Source organism: Hordeum vulgare, chromosome 7H, assembly GCF_904849725.1.
Source record: "Hordeum vulgare subsp. vulgare chromosome 7H, MorexV3_pseudomolecules_assembly, whole genome shotgun sequence".
Lineage (NCBI taxonomy): Eukaryota > Viridiplantae > Streptophyta > Magnoliopsida > Poales > Poaceae > Hordeum > Hordeum vulgare.
The window spans coordinates 20,667,891-20,688,183 of record NC_058524.1 but is presented as its reverse complement, the minus strand read 5'-3'; the positions used below and the strand labels follow the sequence as shown (position 1 = coordinate 20,688,183).

The 20,293-nt window shown below is 42.6% G+C and overlaps 1 pseudogene; it reads left to right on the top strand.

Annotated features, from left to right (window-relative positions):
* Nucleotides 1-1,526: 1,526 nt before the first annotated feature.
* Nucleotides 1,527-3,502, top strand: LOC123408062 (annotated as a pseudogene).
* The last annotated feature ends 16,791 nt before the right edge of the window (nt 3,503-20,293 follow it).

Genomic DNA, 20,293 nt, shown 5'->3' with positions numbered 1-20,293 from the left:
CTTCGATCAAGATTCCTTGACTGATCACAAGTGTTAACATCCAGTTTGTCGTTGCACATTCCCATCCATTGAGAAATTGTTCTTTACTCTTATGCTCCTCACTCATACTTTTATCAGTTCATCGTTGTCCCGTAGTGTTTTTGATATGTGCCAATTTCTATAAAGAAGAAGTGTCAATGTGTTACTTTTTTTCATCAGTGTTCATCTAATGTGCAATCTAAACATATATTTATAACTTTCTTTGCTACTTTAATTTTGTATGCACCAAATGGGCACAAATCAATCATGAAAAATGCAGGGTTTGTCCACTTCTTTGCTTTCCTAAAGGATGTGTTTAGATGTATTACAGTGTTGGATACATCCATTTGAGCGACAGTTAATTTCGGATGGAAGGTGTAGTAGATAGATGTGGGAATTAGAAAATATATTAAACCAATGACATGAAAAGTATAGATGCATGGATATATATACTTCCTTCGCGGAAATTGCTTTTGGCTCCCGAGCTCCATGGAGCCCTTTAAATTTGAAACTCAAATTTCATGAAAATTCATATTTTTACATTTCAAAAAAATCTGAAAAATATACAGGGATAAGTGAAGGCGTAACATACATGTGTGTAAATTTTCAGAAAAAAATACATCGAAATGAGGGCTGTGCAAAAAAGACAAATCTGAGGCTTTTTTACACATGACACTGTTCATCATTTCAGGTCATGAATTTGTCTTTTTTGTGCAGATCGTATTTCAAGGTATTTCATCCTAAATTTTTGCACACATAGGCATAACATCCTTCTTTACTTCCATATTTTTTTTCAGATTTTTTTGAAACCGAAAAGTTTGAATTTTGAATTATTCAAAAATTTCGGCCTCTATGGAGGCCGAGCTCCAAACGTCCACACTCCTTCCTTCGTCCCAAAATAAGTGTCGCTGTTTTAGTATAAAATTTATACTAACTTAATATTAAATTTACAACACTTATTTTGAAACGGAGGGAGTATTTATTTTACTTCATAAAACAACTCTTCATCTGTAATATGGATACCCTACGCGTTTGCTCACATGTACTACCTACTATTTTAAGCTTTGGCCGAGTCAGATAGTCACCCCGCGCGCCGCCGGACATGTTTATGTCGAGCTCCACAGAAAGTTTCCATCGTGGAAGGAGATGCCACAGTAAACAAAACAAAAACATATGCAGCCAAGCCGGCCAAGTCCTTTCTACCACGATGCCAGGTCAAACTTTCAAAGAAGCAGGTCTTCGGTTCACACAATGTTATTGTTATGGCCATTTGCGATAAGACGTTCGTACTACACCTATAAATATCAAGTTTTAAATAGCGGGCTACGGCAAATAGCGGCGAGCCTCTAAATCAGCTATAACGAAGCTATAGCGGCATATTTATACATGATACCATTTAGCGGCACCTTGCTGAAAAGGATATAGCGAGGCTGTAGCGGGGCTATAACGGGCTATTTAAAACTATGATAAATATATGCAGCCAACGCAAGGCAATGCATGTCCTCAACATCCATTTGAACACCAGAAGCACTTGCAGTCTAGCTCGTCTGGGAAAGCTAGCACGTGGAAATGGGTTCTTATTCAGCTTCGGACGAGAAACCCGCGCAGGGGCACGTCATCCCAATGCTTGACGTGGCCATCATGCTCCACGCCCGCGGCTTCCATGTCACCTTCGTACAACCATGGCCGCCTAGTCCGTGCGCGGGCCGGGTGCGGCGGCGGTGGCCGGTGTCCCGGGGTTCCGCTTCGCCACCATCCCGGACGGCTTGCCACCGTCCGACGACGACGTCACACAGGACGTTTCGTCGCTGTGCAAGTCCACCGAGGAGACCTGCCTCGTGCCCTTCCGTCGCCTCCTCGCGGAGCTCAACGACCCCGCCACAGGCCACCCGCCCGTGACCTGCGTTATCTCCGACGCCCTCGTGGATTTCTCCATGGAAGCGGCCAAGGAGCTCGGCCTCCCCTATGTCCAGTTATGGACATCCAGTGCCGTCAGCTTCGTGGGTTACTGCCAGTACCGCCTCCTCTTCGACCGCGGCCTCGCACCGATCAAAGACGTCAAACAGCTGACGGATGAGTACCTTGACACGCCGGTGGAAGACGTGCCAGGCCTGAGGAACATGAGGTTCAGGGACTTTCCCACCTTCATACGCAGCCCGGCCCCGTACGACTTCATGTTGCATTTCGCGCTCAGGATCACAGAGCGCGCGGTCGGCGCTTCAGCGATGATCGTCAACACCTTCGGCGAGCTCGAGGGAGAGGCGGTTGCGGCCATGGAGGCGCTTGGCATGCCCAAGGTCTACACCATTGGGCCGCTCCCGCTGCTGGCGCCAAGCTCTACCATCAGCATGAGCCTGTGGAAGCAACAGGAGGAGTGCTTGCCATGGCTCGACGACAAGGAGCCCGGCTCCGTCGTGTACGTCAACTTTGGCAGCATCACCGTCATGACCAACGAGCAACTGGTGGAGTTCGCGCTCAAGAAGCTGAAGGCTGCAACGGAGATGGAACACAAGTTGAAGGTTCCCGCTCTATGGACAGATCGCGGCGGAGAATTTACGTCGAATGAGTTCAACGACTACTGCGAGAAGATTGGCATAAAGAGGTTCCTCACGGCACCTTACACGCCGCAGCAGAATGGGGTCGTTGAAAGGCGCAATCGAACCGTCGTTGACATGGCAAGGAGTTTACTCAAGAGCAAGAACCTGCCGGGGACTTTTTGGGGAGAAGCTGTCTCGACGGCGGTCTATCTTCTCAACCGGGCTCCAACGAAGGCGGTGATCGGCAAGACTCTGTATGAAGCAATTTACGTACGTAAGCCGAATGTGTCTCATCTACGGACGTTCGGGTGCGTGGCACATGTGAAGACGGCGGAGCCGCACCTCTCAAAGCTTGCCGATCGTAGCACCAAGATGGTATTCATCGGTTACGAGAGAAGTTCCGGCACCAAGGCATACCGCTTCTACGATCCACAAACCAGGTGTCTACGGATTTCCTCTGGATCATCCGTCCCGACCTCGTCAAGGGAGACACGGCGGTGCTCCCCCCGGAGTTCTCGGCCGAGACGGCGGAGCGTGGGCTCGTGGCCTCCTGGTGCCCGCAACAGCAGCTGCTCAACCACCCGGCCGTGGGCGCGTTCCTTACACATAGCGGCTGGAACTCAACGCTGGAGAGCATGTGCAGCGGCGTGCCGGTCATCAGCTGGCCGTTCTTCGCAGACCAACAGACCAACTGCCGGTACCAGTGCAACGAATGGGGCGTCGGCATGGAGATCGACAACAATGTCCAGAGTGACGCCATTGCGGACCTTATTATGGAGCTCATGGAGGGGGACAAGGGGCTGCTGATGAAGAAGAAGACGCAGGAGTGGAGGGAAAAGGCAGTCAAAGCCACAAAGCCCGGCGGCTCGTCTCACCGCAACTTCCAAGAGTTGATCGCCAACGTAGTGCTAGCTCCTCGCCGCTCCATCATTCCACCACAATCCTAGCTACTCCATGAACTCCTGCCTGGGGTCCTTGACAAAGAAACAATAATTGTTGTATACCTGCTCTATGATGTACAGTATCATTTAGTCTACAAAGCTTGCACTCCGTCTATTTTCAATTTAATAACTAGCCAAGTGACCATGGCACAACATTTCAGCTTTCAGTAGAATATATAAAGTGAAAGTTAGTTGTCATTTGACTTACTATTTAATATCACTAGCACAGTGGCCTGCGCAGTGAGCGAGCATCATCTGAAAAGTTGGTGTAAAATATATGCTGACCATAAAAGTATTACTCCATTAAATACATGGGAATAGAAAATTAGCATCAACTTTAATTAGGCAAATAAGCATGACTGTGTTGTGCCACGGTTCAAAACTATATGCATAATAAACACTAGACTTCATTTGCAGAAATCATTCTTTCCCTGGTCTTTTAGTTGGATAAGATTGGTTCATCAGCAGGCGTTTCTAAATCTATAATTGGCAAACATGTTATATACTCCCTCCCTCACAGTTTAGAAGGCATGCACGTGTATCTATGTCATTAATTTAACTTATATAAAATATATTGTTTAACATAAAAATTATATCATTAAAAAATAGATCTTCTAAAGTTTCTAATGATACATTTTTTGTAATATATGTCTCTCATTAAGTTGGTCAAATTGACGACTTAAGTACATGTGCCGGACTTTTAAACTGAGTCGGAGGGAGTAGGTTAATCTTATATTATTCTTCGTCCAAGAATAATTATTATTATGCTACAGGATAATTAAGCATAACTAGCGTGCACTATCATTCTCTCCATCCATTAAATAGAAGAATAGTTTTAAACAGTGGGCTATGCCATTCTTCAAATAAACTGAAATGTGAGAATAGACTCTTTATATCTCCTCATAATATTTTGGTTCATAGACACTCCATTAAGATTGCTGATGAGTAGAAGCTGCAAGATCTTCTACGAAAGCGAGGCACGACAGTGAGGCAAAATGCTCTTCGACAAGTGGAAGGAAAGTTATAAGCATGCAATATGTACTACATCCCATAGAGCTAGGGAAACAACCTACGATGCTCAGTAATTGCTCTACAATCTGATGTCATCTTTTGGTTTGGGCTTGATGGCGTGCATGCCAAAATTAATAATGAAACTCCAACTCTCCATGTAGCATAACCGTCCATGCTTCATTGTTCTGATGTAGGAAGTTAGATATCACAATTTTACAATAATCGAGATGAGCAACCACTAAACATTTATCGATGGGATACCAAATAATGCAAACATACATTCGCATTACTAGGAAAAACCTTAACAGTAGCGCTGGTTTTTTAGCTACCAGTAGCACTGGTAGGCGCGCTACAGCTACGACGCTACAACTATATTTTAGCAGTAGCATGTTTTTTACCAGTGTTACAGGTAAAATTCTATATTAGTAGTGCTCCTCTACCTGGCGCTACTGCTAACTATCAATAGCGCGTGTAGTAAAGGGGCGCGACTGTTATACATGCGCTGCTGTTAATTCTGGTCTAGCACTACTACTAATATTTGTATGTTTTTTTTGGGGTTTTTTCTTTGTTTATACAGATACAACTTCGTTACGATAACAAAATGCATATTCACTGAAACACATATCATACCAACATGAATAACATAAGGTCTTTCATCTAATATCATCATCATCACTAATGGTCGAAAAAGCCTGCATGGAGGATCACCCCATTGTATAGAGAACATGACACCCTTCACATGGGGGCTCGGAAAAGAATTATACTGAATGTGTGCAACTATCTAATAAAACTCCATTCATTTTTATCTGTACGATATATATAGCTTGATTTCCATAGCAAACATATTGACTCGATTCCCTAGGAAATAGTTTGTGGGCATCTCAATGCACGAAAGTAGAGAAGAATCTTAGGTGCATATGTGCCTAGAGTGAGAAGGCCAGTATTCTCGAGAAGATGATCTTCCTCTTTTAAATATCTGGATAACAAAGATCAATCCCCACTTGTCTATACTTCTATACTTATACTAATTAGAGACTCTCAAGAAATTACCATGTTAATCAGAAATTAGGAGCCGTTAATCCGGTGGGACCGAATTATTACGGCTCAGATCTACCAATAAGAATCTAATAATATATAGTCGATGATAAGTCCTTGAAGCAGTTCATTGTAAATATATCATCATAGAATTTCCTTCTCCTTTAATCAGTTACATTAACGTACAAAAAGATATCACACGATACTTGATTTCCTCAAAAATAATAAGACTTGAATCACCGTTAAAAAACAAATAGATCATCCCATAAAAAAAGATATCTCATGTCCTAAAACAAGAAATATCATCACATAATTTTCTTCTCCTTTAATCCTGATACAATAAACAGGAGATGTCATTCTATAAAAAAAAAAGGAGATGTCACGTAATCTCCATTAATCTCTCATCTCCCACGCTGAACTTGCCAAATTTTCTGTAGCTTTCCTTCTCTAGCACGGCAACATTAGATCTCCATCTAATCTCCATCTATTATGCTGTAGCTTTCCTTCCCTAGCAAGATAATGGCTAATCTCCATGTAATTCCCCATCTTCTACACTTTTTTGTCCAGAATATTCAATCTTCCTCACCCTCGCGGCTTGGGTTCCATCCATGAAACCTTTGCAGGAAGGAGGAGAAGATCGCAGAGGACGGCCCTAATCCAGTCCACCAACACATCTAATTTTGTGGATGCCATGGATGCAAGGACATGCAAATTTCTGTAGCCCTCCTTCTCTAGCACGGTAACACTTGATCTGCATCTAATTCCTCATCTCTTATGTTGTAGCTTTCTTTCCTTAAGTCGATAATGGTTAATCTCAATCTAATTCCACATCTTCTATACCTTTATGTGTAGAATCCTCAATCTTATTCTCCCTCACGAGTTGAGTTCAATCCGAGAAACCTGTGCTGGAAGAAGGCCTAGATTGCAGACGAGGGCCCTGATCAAGTCCACCAGCACATCTACTTTGGTGGATCTTCTCAAAAAAAAATCTACTTTGGTGGAAGCGATGGATGCAAGGACATGCATGTACGGATGATACATGACCAGCAAGGGTGTTCATGGGGTGGCGCATACTTTACCCGTAGTGATACATGCTGCTTTTTTCAGGATGCAGAAAATTACCGATGTATTATGTTACAGCAAACCCATTGTTTTTTTAACGAGGGGATCACCTGTTTTTAAACATGTGTACATAATTTCTCTATTTGTATTTCTTTAATTTATCTCCAAGATCCTCAAAATATTTATATATTTCTACTAGCAAAATGCAACCAGGAGTGCTGCATACTAAATGTAGAATTTTGCCAAGTTCTGGTAAGTTATTCATTTGGCTGCTATACATGTGGATGATGACCTTTTTCTACTCCTGCAAGGGCTACCAAGAGCATGCTACATAGGTAACCTTATGTTAAACTCCCCTTTTTACATAAAAAATACGGTTGATTTTTCTTAATTTGCTTTATTTTTTCCATATGCTGGGTCAATTTATTATTCGTTCAAAGTAACAAGAAAATGAAGATTCTATAACTCAAGCTGACAAGACGAAGGGCCACCCCGCCAGCGCTGCCGTCATCACCGATTCACCCATCCAAGCTGATGTTGTTGACTTTTACCCCAAAGGGGACATGATAGCCTTCACGTGATTCTGTTTATATCTTTCTGATTAGTTTTCCTTAGACCAGGTATTTTGATTATCTAATAAACATAGCCCTCTAAGTTAGGTTCATATCAGGACTCTAGATGCAGGGTTATCTTCGCCAGATTGTTTCTGATCACCTAACAGTTGAGTCCTAGCTTGAGTGTAGGAAATCTCCATGAACAAATTTCTTTAGAGAAAATAGAACATGCGATCAATAGTAACGAGGTGTGATCAAGTATACGAGTTATATATGTATCTCTCTACTTGCAGCAGTAAAATTTATTCTATTCATGCTGCTTCAGTTTCGTTATTGGTTTGTTATGGGAACAAAAAAAAAACTTGAGATGGGTCTATTATTTTGGTTGACTGGATTTCATAAGTTCTTATTGACAATAACACTGAAACTTAAGTTATGCTACAGAAAATCGTACCCAATCTACATAAGATACACTTTTAGTACCATTAGGACCTCTGACATATGTGTTAGATCCAATAAGTTTTGTTGTTACTAATTTTGGATACTACTAATCATCTTCACTATACCCACTGATATGTCTACATGGCGCATTAGAGTTCTCCATTTCATTAGGGTGGTAATCCTCCTTAGAACAAATATTCTGATAGATTAGCAATATTTAGACAATAACGTGGCCACTATAGGATATTGGAAATTTTTGGATTACGACAACTAGGTAAAATTATGACAGGTGTTTCGTTTTTTTTTCATAATGAGATTGCAAAAGTATTTATAAAAAATGCATTAATATTTTCCTCTTATTTTATATTATGCTTTACGGACCCAGACAATGTTAGAATTAGTCGTTATTTTCTATACTTTACTTTGTAGGTTCATAGCACACTGTTGACTTTATAGCCATTCTCAAAAGCCATGGGCTGCGTTTTCTGCCTAGCGTTGATGTCTATGTTGTTCCTCGACATAAAACATCATGTATTTTGTGACTTGCAACCTTTCCAGAAGTATCTGTATGCCTTATTTTCTCAAAACATTTACAAAAATGATAAATAAAATAATCTTAATTCCACGACAATTTTAAATTTTTTTTGCATTTTGTTTCACATTGCCTTTAGCAATGTGTATTTCATTCTTAGTGGAGCTTTGGAAGAATGAGAAAGCACACATATGTCTGGTATAACAACGGTATTAGTGGTTTCCATCTGGAGTTGTGAGACCATATGTGTTGCCCTACAATTGTTATACATAGTTGTGCACCATATGTTCCATCCAACTGTAAAATCTCTCTTTCTGAAAAATATGTGCAGAAACATCATGAGTCTTATGGATTATTATCTTTACATGCTCAGCAGAGAGATCATAAGGTCTCAAAGGAGGTGTATTAATAACCAAAGTATTTTCTACTTAGTCCTTTGTTGTGGTATATTATGTGTTTAGAGTGATACTACTAGCCCGTGCAAGTGCACGGGTTGGCGACTAGTTTTATTAACTTCCTGAGTGATGTGATAGACTCTCGCTCGCTATTATCAGTTCTTTTATCAAGATAAAATAACTGCATTTGTTTCCCCACTTATGATTTATTTCCCCACTTCCTCCAGGGAATTCATACATCAGATAATGATTACTACAATAGTACAACGGTGCACTCAAATCAATGAAACCATCAAGGTGAGTTCTCCTCATGATTGTAATAAACCTGCTCATGATCTCACCGCTTTGTATGTTGGTGTCGTCCATGAAAGCCATGCTATGTGGTTGCTCTACATAACATATTTTCTAGCACATTTGATCATGGTGATGTAGTCATGGAGGAGTGGACCACATGATATCCTATGATGTGATGAATATAGGATTTTACTACACATAAATTTAAAGATAGCAAGTCAAAGCTGCCTAGCCCATGTGCTAAAATAGCTCCTAAAGCACACAAAATACATGCAATGTGGTGGGCCAGCGTGGCACCTTCATGTCACCATACCCAACCAATAAATACCAGTCTATCCAATGTCTCTCGACTCCAAATCCAATTTCCTTTAGCAATGATGGACGGAGATCAATCTATGTCGGACTTCTTACTTCCAATTTCTAATTCTTCTATCAACAAAGGGTTGTCCATATAGTATATAGAGAGTGGAAAGCCGTTTTAAAACATTTAGGCTTGAAAGGCACCGGGAACAATTCTACGGTAATGAGGTTGATTCTGTTAACCAATTCATTTCTCTTAACTAGCTTAAATGTAGAAGACGGTGGTTGAACTGGGTTGGAAGAGACCTTGTGGCTAAGCCAACGTGGGAGACAAGTATAGTCCCTGCTTTGTGGTGCAGTGCACTCACCTACCCGAAATAAAACACATCCAGATTAGGGCTTGCATCTCCGTGCGCTAGAGTATTTGTTTTGTGCAGGATAGGAAATTGCACATCCCGACATGACACAGTTGTTTTTCTCTCAACATGAACTGGGCCCACTTGTGTATGCTAATTATTTCACCCAACACATTAGTATTGTCCATGATAAAGCCACACTAATTGAGTCCATTGCATGCTTAATGCATAATGCAATACAAGTGAGCACCGATCTTCTATGGCGGTGGCGCGCTCTCCCTCCGTAGTATCTCGTGTTGAGATCTACTAGCAAAAGAACCCGTGCGTTGCAACGGAAGAAAAACAATTATAATCTTCAATGGTGCTGATCATATTATGTCTTTAAAATTTTATGACATTTCTTAAAATGCATGAACATTTTTTGAATTAGCAAACATTTTTTTCAATTGCACTCAAAAAATAACACACAAGCTTTTTTTCAAAATCCTGGACATTTATTGTTTTCACTAACATTGTTCTCAAAATTATGAACATTTTTCTGAATATGCGAATATTTTTACAAAAGTCCTGAGCATTTTTTGAATTCACAAACATTTTATATTTTCTTCAAACTTTTATTTCAAAATTCCCAGTTTTAGAAATTGCAAAAGTTTTTCAAAGTTCTAAATTATTTAAACAAAAAAATGGAACAGAAAAATGAAAATAAAAAATGAGACTAAAAACAGAGGCACGAACTGTTTTTAATATTTTTACACGGACTTTTGTTTATAATCGTTGACTTTTTTATTTTATGGACATTTTCTCAAAGTTCAAACATTTTTCTATATGCAAACATTTTTCAAAACTCCTGAGTAATTTTTGAATTCTAAAAAATATATGTTTTTTTGAATATTTTATTTCAAAATTCTCAGTTTCTTAAAATTGAGAAAAGTTGTTTGAAGTTCTAAATTATTTAAAGTAGAAAAACAAAATGGAGCTGAAAAAAAAACTAAAAAAACAGGCGCTCACGCATGGGCCGGCCCAAACAGGTGTGCTGCATCTTTTTCCAACACCCAAACCGTAATATAGGAGGTGCCTACATGGGCCGGCCCAGTCCGGATATTTTTCTGTTTGAAACGTTTTTTATGACTTATAGGTGGCATTGGTGGGTAATTTTAGTCAACTTTAAGGGTAATTTGGATGACGTACGGAAGAAGCACTATTTGCTTTATTAGTAGGTAAAGATATCATGATTGTTTCATTTAGGTATGAGTATTGTATTTCAAACATTCAGTCGACAGCTGTGCTAAAGGAATGCTTCTCCTTTCCTATATCTTCCATACTGAAGATTCTTCTCGAGCAACAGCATGGCATCTAGATCATCAAACGTTATTTTATTTTCTATTCAAAAACCAAAACGTGTGCAATATATTTCATTTGACCTCAAGGCTCACGCCCTACAAAACCAAAAATTTCTCACGCCATGGACAAGCTACAAAAGTAAAAGCGCAATTCACAGTAGATTCTACGAACTAGTTCTTGACGAGGGTGCTTGCGTGTCTAAGTAGTTGGGGGAGGTCTTTCGGGTGCCGCCAGGGATAAGGCCATCACCATATGTCGGTTGTTGTAGGTGTCGATTGCCGTGACGCTCAGCTTCTCGGACGGCGTGATGATGCAGTAGTCTGGGACTTCCTGCACGGTTTCTCCCAGCTATAGGTCATTGGACATGGGAGATAACATTCCTTCCGATACTTTGGGCCTTACAAGATTCTAGCATGTGTTGGCGATGTTCCATATTAACACCTGGAGCCACCCTCAACTTCTTAAGTGCACCTTGTATTTTTCACTTCTTTAAGCTTCGATGTGTTGTTCCTCGCCCACGGTCTCAAGCATCCTGTCCTTTGAGCATTCGAGACTGACAATCCCTCTGCCCCTATGTTGTGGTGAGTCGTTCGTATAAGTAGTAAAGGGAGATCAAGTCCTCGAACAAGGCTTGATTCGTTGGTCCGAGTCGATGGCACAAAACAATACTTGGGAGCAGTGTCGGAGCTCTGTCATGATCTTATCTGAAGGTGGAATTCTTCATCCATCACAGCCGCCTCCGACAGTAGGCGCTGCTGTTGTTGCGGCCTCTCCTCCTCGTCCCCTTGCCGGAGGAGCTCATCATCGTGTGGATGCCGATGGACCCGGTTACCGAGGGCGGATGCGCCACAATCTGCCAGACGAAAAGGTCCCACCAGGGCTACCTACCATCATGGACACCATGTCTTCGGCATCGCCGGTGGCTTAGATCGAAGAGGACGTAGAGTAGGAAAGACACGGGAAGGGGGGGGGGGAGGAAGGAGGTCTAGTGCTCTAGGCGATGCCTCAGAACGGCTTAAATAGTCGCGGCTATGGGAGACGATGGTGCGGTCAACCCACTTCAATGGGGCTTAGCTGTTGGAGTTAGTTCCTGGGGATGCGACATCCGCGTTGAAGCCCCGAGGCCCAAGAAGTCCCATCCGTCTACGTTGCCTTCCCGTCCGGTCAAATCACGGTTTCAATGACGGCCGCCGCAAGCTCTGGGCCGGAATAAATGTGGTGCGGCAAGCAGCGTGTCACATGGGATGGAAGGCGCGGGAAGGGTGGGTTGGTGGGCCGAGGCGGTCAGAATTGTGCGAAGTACAGGTGTGGACTTCCGACCCACCCCCGTCCCACGCACGTTTGTCTCCTGTTTGCGGAAGAAATTTCATCCGAACCGCTCCACGGATCAATAGAGAACCATGTTGGATGGCTTTCGTGGTCCGGACCGCTGCGGCAGGTTTGCGGGTCCGCTTTGGAGATGCCCTTAGGTTCAACTTATTATTGGGCAAAACAGAGAGGGGAAGAAAATGAGGGCGGGGGAGGCAAATTTCATGTGATTGTGAGAAAATAGAAATATATAATTTCTTGACTTGTCCAATGAAGTTCAACTTCAAATATTTAGAAAATTTGCCATTGTTTTACTTGTTATCCTAATAGGATGCACTATTTTCTCTTTTGAATAGAGCGTGCAAAGCAGCAGCACTAAGAGGTTTGGTACAACATCTGACATAGGTGGATAACTCCATTGCAATATGCTTCTCATACTTTGCTCTTTGTGCTTACTGACGTGACGTCTATTTATGGATTCACATTCCTTCTCTATACTGCATGTGTGATGTGTGGGGTGTTGGTGTGATGGCGCACTGAGTATGCGTGTGTGTGGATGTGTATGAGGATGCCCGTGCGTTTGTGGTGGAATTTCTATTATGGATTTTTTCAATGTGTTTAATGACAGGACTAAGATTCCAGATGTTTCCTCTATCTTTCAGCTTGTGTGAAGTTATGGTTGAAAGGCGTACAACTTATGAGACCATATATACGGCCCAATTAATATATGGTTTTATCGCACATAAGGTAAAGATTGAAAATCAAATCTGATTAGACAAGAGCATCACATGTGCTAACATGGTACTAGAAGCAGACACAATCCATGTAATGCGGTGGGCCAGCAACACACATTCATGTCACGAATGCACAATTGATAAATATTAGTCTACACTGAGCCTCCCAATTCCTCTTTCAATTTTCTCTAGCAATGATGAACATAGATGGTCCATATATCCTGAGATCAGAAACAATCCGCTATATTTATACAAATTATGTCGGCTTGAAAGGCACCAGGAACTATTTCACAGTAAAGGGAAAGATCGGGTTAACCAGCTTTATGTCTTTGACCTTACGGCGTGAAGGACAAGGCAATTGTCCTAGGCAGGAAGAGATCTTTATAGTAGGGCAGATGCGGGAGACAAGCAAAGTCTCCACGGAACATCATAAACATAAATACATACATACCGACATCAGAAACAAGAGAATTCAACTCAGCAGTATGGGATGTCCCTCCAGTTATCTAGACAATGCTATCTAGCTAGCCACATGAAGTGCTAAAAGCACCATGACTTTCACACATATTGGGTGATGAAGGACAACCCCAATCAATAGAGTAGAGATCATACGCGAGTGCATGAACCAACCATACACAACAACATTCTCATAAGGAAGTTGCTACCAAATTGTGTTCCAGCTTGTAAGAATAAATGGAGCACAAATCACTTCATAGATATTTGAGGTGACTAGAGCAACACAACAAGCTAATGGAAATCACTATATTTATTGCACTAGTGATAGTTTGGATTAAAACCTTTTGGATGGAAGAAGGCGAGGAGAATAACTATAAGGACTAGATCAGCACTATAGCATAAATCCAACGCCATGATGATCTCGGGGGAGAACGGAACATCATAAGCATGTCTATCAGTTCAATTTAAAACACATCAAAACCAACCTCGGTTTGATCAGGCTCACCCTTCACGAATCATCTAAGCAGCGAAGTCGAATGAAGGACAATGCATATGAAAAAAGGCATTCATTAATACTAGCCTAAAATACCATGCACGCTGTTGGAATTAACCACGATGTGTTGGTTCTCTAGCCCGGCACGGACTGGTAAAAGTAGCAGTCACCGTATACGAGTAGGCGTAGGGTAGTCTAGCTAATATAAATAGCCACATACCTGTACGCTTGTAATACCAGATTGAGATCAAATCAATACAAAATATTGACAGGAGCGACACGCTCTCATGGACATAACTGGTCTGCCTTATGTGAGTTCAAGCGATCCAAATCGATCAAGTCCATGGCTACGTGCTAGTACGTTAAAGCTAGCTCCAGTGAAGATCGATCCACTTGCCTGCTAGTCTGCTACTTGCATACGTGAACGTTGCGTTCTTCGATCAGCCCAGCGGTCCGGAAGATAATCGAGCTACATCGTTGCTGTCATCTAAAAGTATTCGGTGTCGGGTCTGGGCCAACACACGCCTCAACACATGCATCCTTTCTTTCTCGTTTCGCCTTGCTGAACAGGACACAAACCCTGTTAAAACTAAAAAGAACAATAAAAATGGAGAGATCCATCACACCACTAACGCCACATGAGACGAAACAAAGTCTGTTAACAACTTCACTTCTCCAACCTCACCTGGTAGAGGAGATGGCCATCAGCCTGGACAGGAAATAGACCTTTTGCGGGCCAGCTACCGGGGGAGACAAGTACAGTGCTCACAGAATGCTGAAGTGACACTCTCTAACCCAAGATACCCACATCCTGACATGAGGCTGCTCCTTCATTTCCCAAGGTCCACATGTTTATTCCAACTGCTTTGCCTAGTACACAGTAGTAGTACATGTGATTCTAGAAAAAATGTTAAAAAGTCACATTAATTAAGCTTTCATATCGTCCTTCATGCATAATGCAATAACAATGAACATCGATCTCCTATGCTAGCAGCACACACTCGCTTTGTAGGATCTTACATTGAGATGTGTACCTGGATTGTTTCATTTTGGTTGAGCATTACATTTGCAAGCAGTTGAGAGTTGTGCTACTCTTTGTGCAAGCTGCACTATTTGGGCACCATTGGTTGAACCACTCGTTACTTGGGAGCGCGAGGGAATGTTGCCTCCTACCCTAGCTCGCATGTTAAAGATCCTCCTCGAACATCATGACATCTCCGTAACTAGGCTGTGATTGATTTCTTATTCAAAAGAAAAAAACAAATACAATGTGTAATGCATCTCATTTTACCTCAAGGCCCACATCATCTTGCAAGAAGACAAACAGTAAAATTTCTTCGGACAAATTACAAAGTACAAGCTTATATAGCTTTCCAATCTAGTTCTCGACCAAGGGGCTTAGCACGTTGAAGATGTTGAGGAGATCCCGTGGGTGCACCTGGTGCCTGATGGTGACTAGCACCGCGACGCAGACGGCCGGAGCGAAGGCCGTCACCATCCAGTGGCCATCATAGGTGTCGATCGTCGTCACGTTCAGTTTCTCCGGTGCTGTGATGATGATGTAGTCCGGGCCTTCCTCCACAGTTGCTCTCAGGTATAGGGCATCTGTCACATGACACGCGAGACTAAGCACCTAGGGGGAAGCAGGCGGCTACAATACAAGAATAGGTGACATGTGTATTATCATCTTTGTTAGCTCCATCGGAATCGCCTATGACAGTCAATATATGGTTTTATACTACACATAAAGTTGAGCATAGCATATGAAAACCGGCTAGAGAAGAGTACACCATGTGCTAGAATAATGTGATGCATGGGCCAGCAAGGCGCCTTCATGTCTACCCAATCGATAAATTAATATTGATCTCTCTAGATCCTCTCAGTTCTAATTCCAACTCCCTCTAGCAACGATGGACATAAATCTATCCATAAATCCAAAGAGTGCAAAGTGTAAGGGGATCGTCGAAAGCCATATACACCCCAGCCCAGGCAAAAGTATGCAGGTGGCATCTAGGGTTCGCCAACACAACGACGCAATATAAATTAGACACTGCTACGAATCAGTCGAATGATTTCTCTAGGAAATCATCCGCCTGCATAGTCGTCCATTTCTTCCCTCGCAGCTGTTGGATTTGCACTGAAGAAACAACACGAGTTGCTGCAGAAGAAACGCCGCCTGAGTTCGCTAGGAGGAGCCGTACCCCCTCGTTGGCGAAGCTGGGCGTTCGGCAGCAACGGCAGCACGACGGTGCGCTATTGCAGCTCCAACACAGGCACGTCGGTGCTACAACGCAGCTCCGGCGGTCCGTCGTTGCTCTTGCCATGCGCCATTGCAGCGCCAACACCGACACGTGGTGCTCCAACGCAACACCAGTGGCCACCGGCGAAGCTCCATTGCAACACTAGCTAGTGGCCCCCGGTGAAGCTCCATCGGCGGTAATGGGTGTTGTGATGCATCACGGGGCGAAGACGATGAAAGGTGAGATGGAGCGCCGACGGCCATGGCGGATGTTGTGATGCAGCGTTAGCAGCGATGGGTGCTATGAGGCAGCGGGCAGGTCATGGCGGAAGCTCCCCGACGCATTGAGCGGCGGTGATGGAGAGAGCTACGATGCAGCACAGGATGCTATGATGCAGCTCCGGCGGCCCGCGTTGGCGGGGATGGGTGCTACGATGTAGCACGGCGGCCATGGCAGAAGTTCCCCGACGTAGTGCGTGGCGACAACGACGAAAGTTGCGATGCAGCGGCAGCAGCCCACAGTGTTGCCGACGACAATTGTGCCATGCAGCGCTGCAACTGTGGAGAAAGGACGATGCACCAACGCAGTCGGCAGGGAATAAAAATGTGCGGCTATGGCTTCCGTGCGTGGATAAGACAAAGATGGGGAGCGGCACATGAGCCAGCCACAGACACGTGTCAATCTGTCGAGGAGTCTTACATCTCGCTGTTTTTAGACGGTTGATTTTAATACTTTTTCATATAAATTCCAAAGAGTTCGCCTCTCCACTTCTTAAATTTATGGAAACCACTAGGCATCAGACGTCAGATGCCGTGCAACCCATCAGACTTCTTGCTTGCCGTACAATTAGTGTTCTTTTGATGCATCCGATCTGGAGTGGGAACCCCGTGGGTCTAGGTGAGTTAGCTACATGCAAGGATTTGTCGTAACTGCTTCCGTGAAGCACGTACAATTAATTTCTTTAAAACACGTACAATCTGTTATAACCTTAGTGGTACGGAACTATTTTCGGTACTGATCTGCGTTGGCATGCCGGCCGAAACTCTCGGCCGGTCGCATGCGAGCCGCCAGATCCGACAGATAAAATCCTGTTTGACCGTTCGATCTATCCATGCAGCAAAAATTGTCGATGGTAGCAAAAACAAGCAGCGATGTAGCAAATTTCGGCCACATATGCAGCAAAAACATGGTTCTAGCAAAAAATATCAACATGATCGTAATAAAAAAATGATGCTGATGATGCGTGGTAGCAAAATAAAACAATCCGATGAACTCGGGTTACAACTTTGGCGAACGTGGATGTAGCATTTTTATTAAACGGTTGTAGGAAAAATTGATACCGGTTGTAGCAAAAATCAATACCGGTTGCAGCAAAAAAAATGATCGTTGCCATCGCAGGTCCGCCAGCATGGATGTAGCAAATTCCGTCGCTGGTAATAGCAAAAATCACCAAAGGGTTGCAGCGCAAACAGAAAAAATGGTCGTCGTCGTCGCAGCTCCACCATTATGAATGTAGCAAAAATCCCTGTTAGTAGTAGCAAAAAAATGATAACAGTTACAACAAACAATGACGCCTAGCAGCAGAGGAAGGGGGTCCCTCGCACGACCGGCCGAAAGGTTCGACCGGCACGCCATCGGGAAACGTTTCCCAACTATCATTTTTTTTATGAAAAATAACAGATTGCTTCATATTGCGAACTATGTTTCAAAGGATGTTGTCAAAAAAAAAATGTTTCAAATCACCCTCTAAAAAAACTATCTTTCCGTGGATATGAAATTTTGCTTCCATTGGGAATTAAATTTGCTCCCATCTCAAAATTATTTACACCACAAAATGGTTTATTTCCAATACAGTCGAAAGGAATATTTTTTTAAAAATTGCCAGCTTGTTTCCAACACACTGAACTATGTTTCAAAGGATGTTGTCAAAAAGAAAATATGTTTCAAATCATCCCCTAAAAAAACTATGTTTCCGTCGATATGAAATTCTGCTTTCATTTGGATTTAAATTTGCTTCCAGCTCAAAATTATTTACACTACAACGGTTTATTTTGAACACAGTGGAAAGGAAATTTTATTTCAATTTCTACTGAAATTTTCTTTATAGGTTCATGCTTCCTAGGTTATTGCTTTACTGGAATTGCATGCTTCGTGATTTCTAGGTTTCCTCTCGACTAGACACTTCAACAATTGGATCCAGTAGAGTTCTCTTGATGTTATAGTTACAAGGTTTCTAGCCATATTTTCCCTGAAAATATGTATAAAAAATCAATTAGAATGCATGAATTGCCATTTTCTTGTTACTTGCTCCTACGTAGCACTTATGCTTCAAATGTTGCAGCACACTTGAAAAAATTGCTTCTGACACAATTAGTGTTTGTTTCAAACTACATTGGAATCTGTTTTCATCGAATCAATTTGCTTCCACAACAATATGATGTGTTTCCATAATTTGTGTAGAATGATTCATGTATGATTGTATCGTGAATAGATATATGGAAGCAAACTCTAGCTAGATGGAAGCAAACTCCTAGCTCCTCGGAAACAAGTTTTCATTATGTTTGAAGCGCACATTGCTTCCTTTATAGGGATATACTTCCACAACTGGTAACTACATATGTTCCCATTGTTCATGTCTTCCTACATAGTGCAGGTGCTTCCGGTGGTAACCACTGAGAGGACCTGTGTGGCTATTTCCACCACTTCACCACTCATCGGTTCCTTGTACTCCATTGCATTGATATCCATCATATCATTGCATGGGGCAAATGTGAGGAGGCATATGAGAATCAAATGAACCATGATCAGCACTGTGTAGTATAAAACATATGTACTACTGAAGCACATACAAGAAAACAAAGAAGCGTGATTTTTAAAATATATATATATATATATTCATTTCTTTACAATTATTAAGCCATGAAAATTAATCTACCACAACAACATTATTTTCCCACCCGTCTAGCCAGCGTCACAAACACCCTGAATGGACCATTTCACATGTACCGCGAGCTTGCTATGGTCAATAAGGCAACCATCTCTTGGTTGTAGCTTACTCGGCATCATTACAACATCTGCATAGTCAAATCATCAATGAGAAATAATGAAGTGCACACACTGGCAATGGCGTAGTCAAAAATTCACTCCAGGAAGAACCAGCGGCAGCGACTAAAGCACATGGACGTAGATGGCGAAGCAACAAAATGTGAGAAATCAAAAAGTAGGAAGCATGCCTAACATCAAGCAATGATCTGATGTTCTCATACACTAGAAACATGGAAATTTGATTTGAGAAATCTGCATGCTTGTTGGAGTGGGTGCAAGAGTTTAATGTCCGCGATACACTGTTGCGGTGTCGCACCATATGTTTACATTAGAAGCATGTCGGAGAAATCATGGAAGCATGCATTCATGGTTAATGAGAAGCGCTAATTTGTGTTTGCCATAGCATGCATATGAGATGCATCTGAAGCATACATGTTTGAATTGACAAATTAACCTGTTTTGTCACACAACACATGTTATACATTAGATGCGTTTCAATTGATTGATGCATACCTGAATGAAGCAGAAAAAGAATTGCAAACATTAATCAACACACGTGAGAGAATGTTACCCTTGTATGTACCCGAGGCTACAATTGGAGATCTGTACAAGACCTTCTTTCGTCGTTTCTTTTCTCTTGTTTTCTTCCAGCCTTGTGCAGGTGGCCATGTAGTACTAGTACAACAGCAGCAGCAACATCATCAGGCACGTCTCATCTGATCATCTCTCCTGTAGTTCTATCTACAAAACTGGATCAGCGCCTAGCAGCAACGCACCACACCACGCAAGCACAGACCCGGCCCATGCGGCAGCCTGATAGCATCTTTGGGTGGTCCATGGAGGGGAGAACGTCATGAGGCGTCTTTGGGTGGTCCATGGAGGGGAGAACGTCATGAGGCGGCGCAGAAAGGAACAGGACGGGGACGGAGGGTTGTGAGCTCTTTCGAGGGATAATGGCAGGCAAGGCCATTGGAGAATCTCACCACCGCAGTGGGAACGGAGGGTCGCTGGCAGAGAGAACTTTAGGCTGCCCGTAATGGGAGTATCATAGCTAGTATCATGCATGCCAACTAAGCAATTTCGATGAGGTGGCATAGAATTAAATGAAAAAAAAGGGGTTGGGTATCATATTATGATACCGTATCATATTAAATGATGTGCTACTATGTGTCTTGCATGGTAATAAATGAACTACTCTAT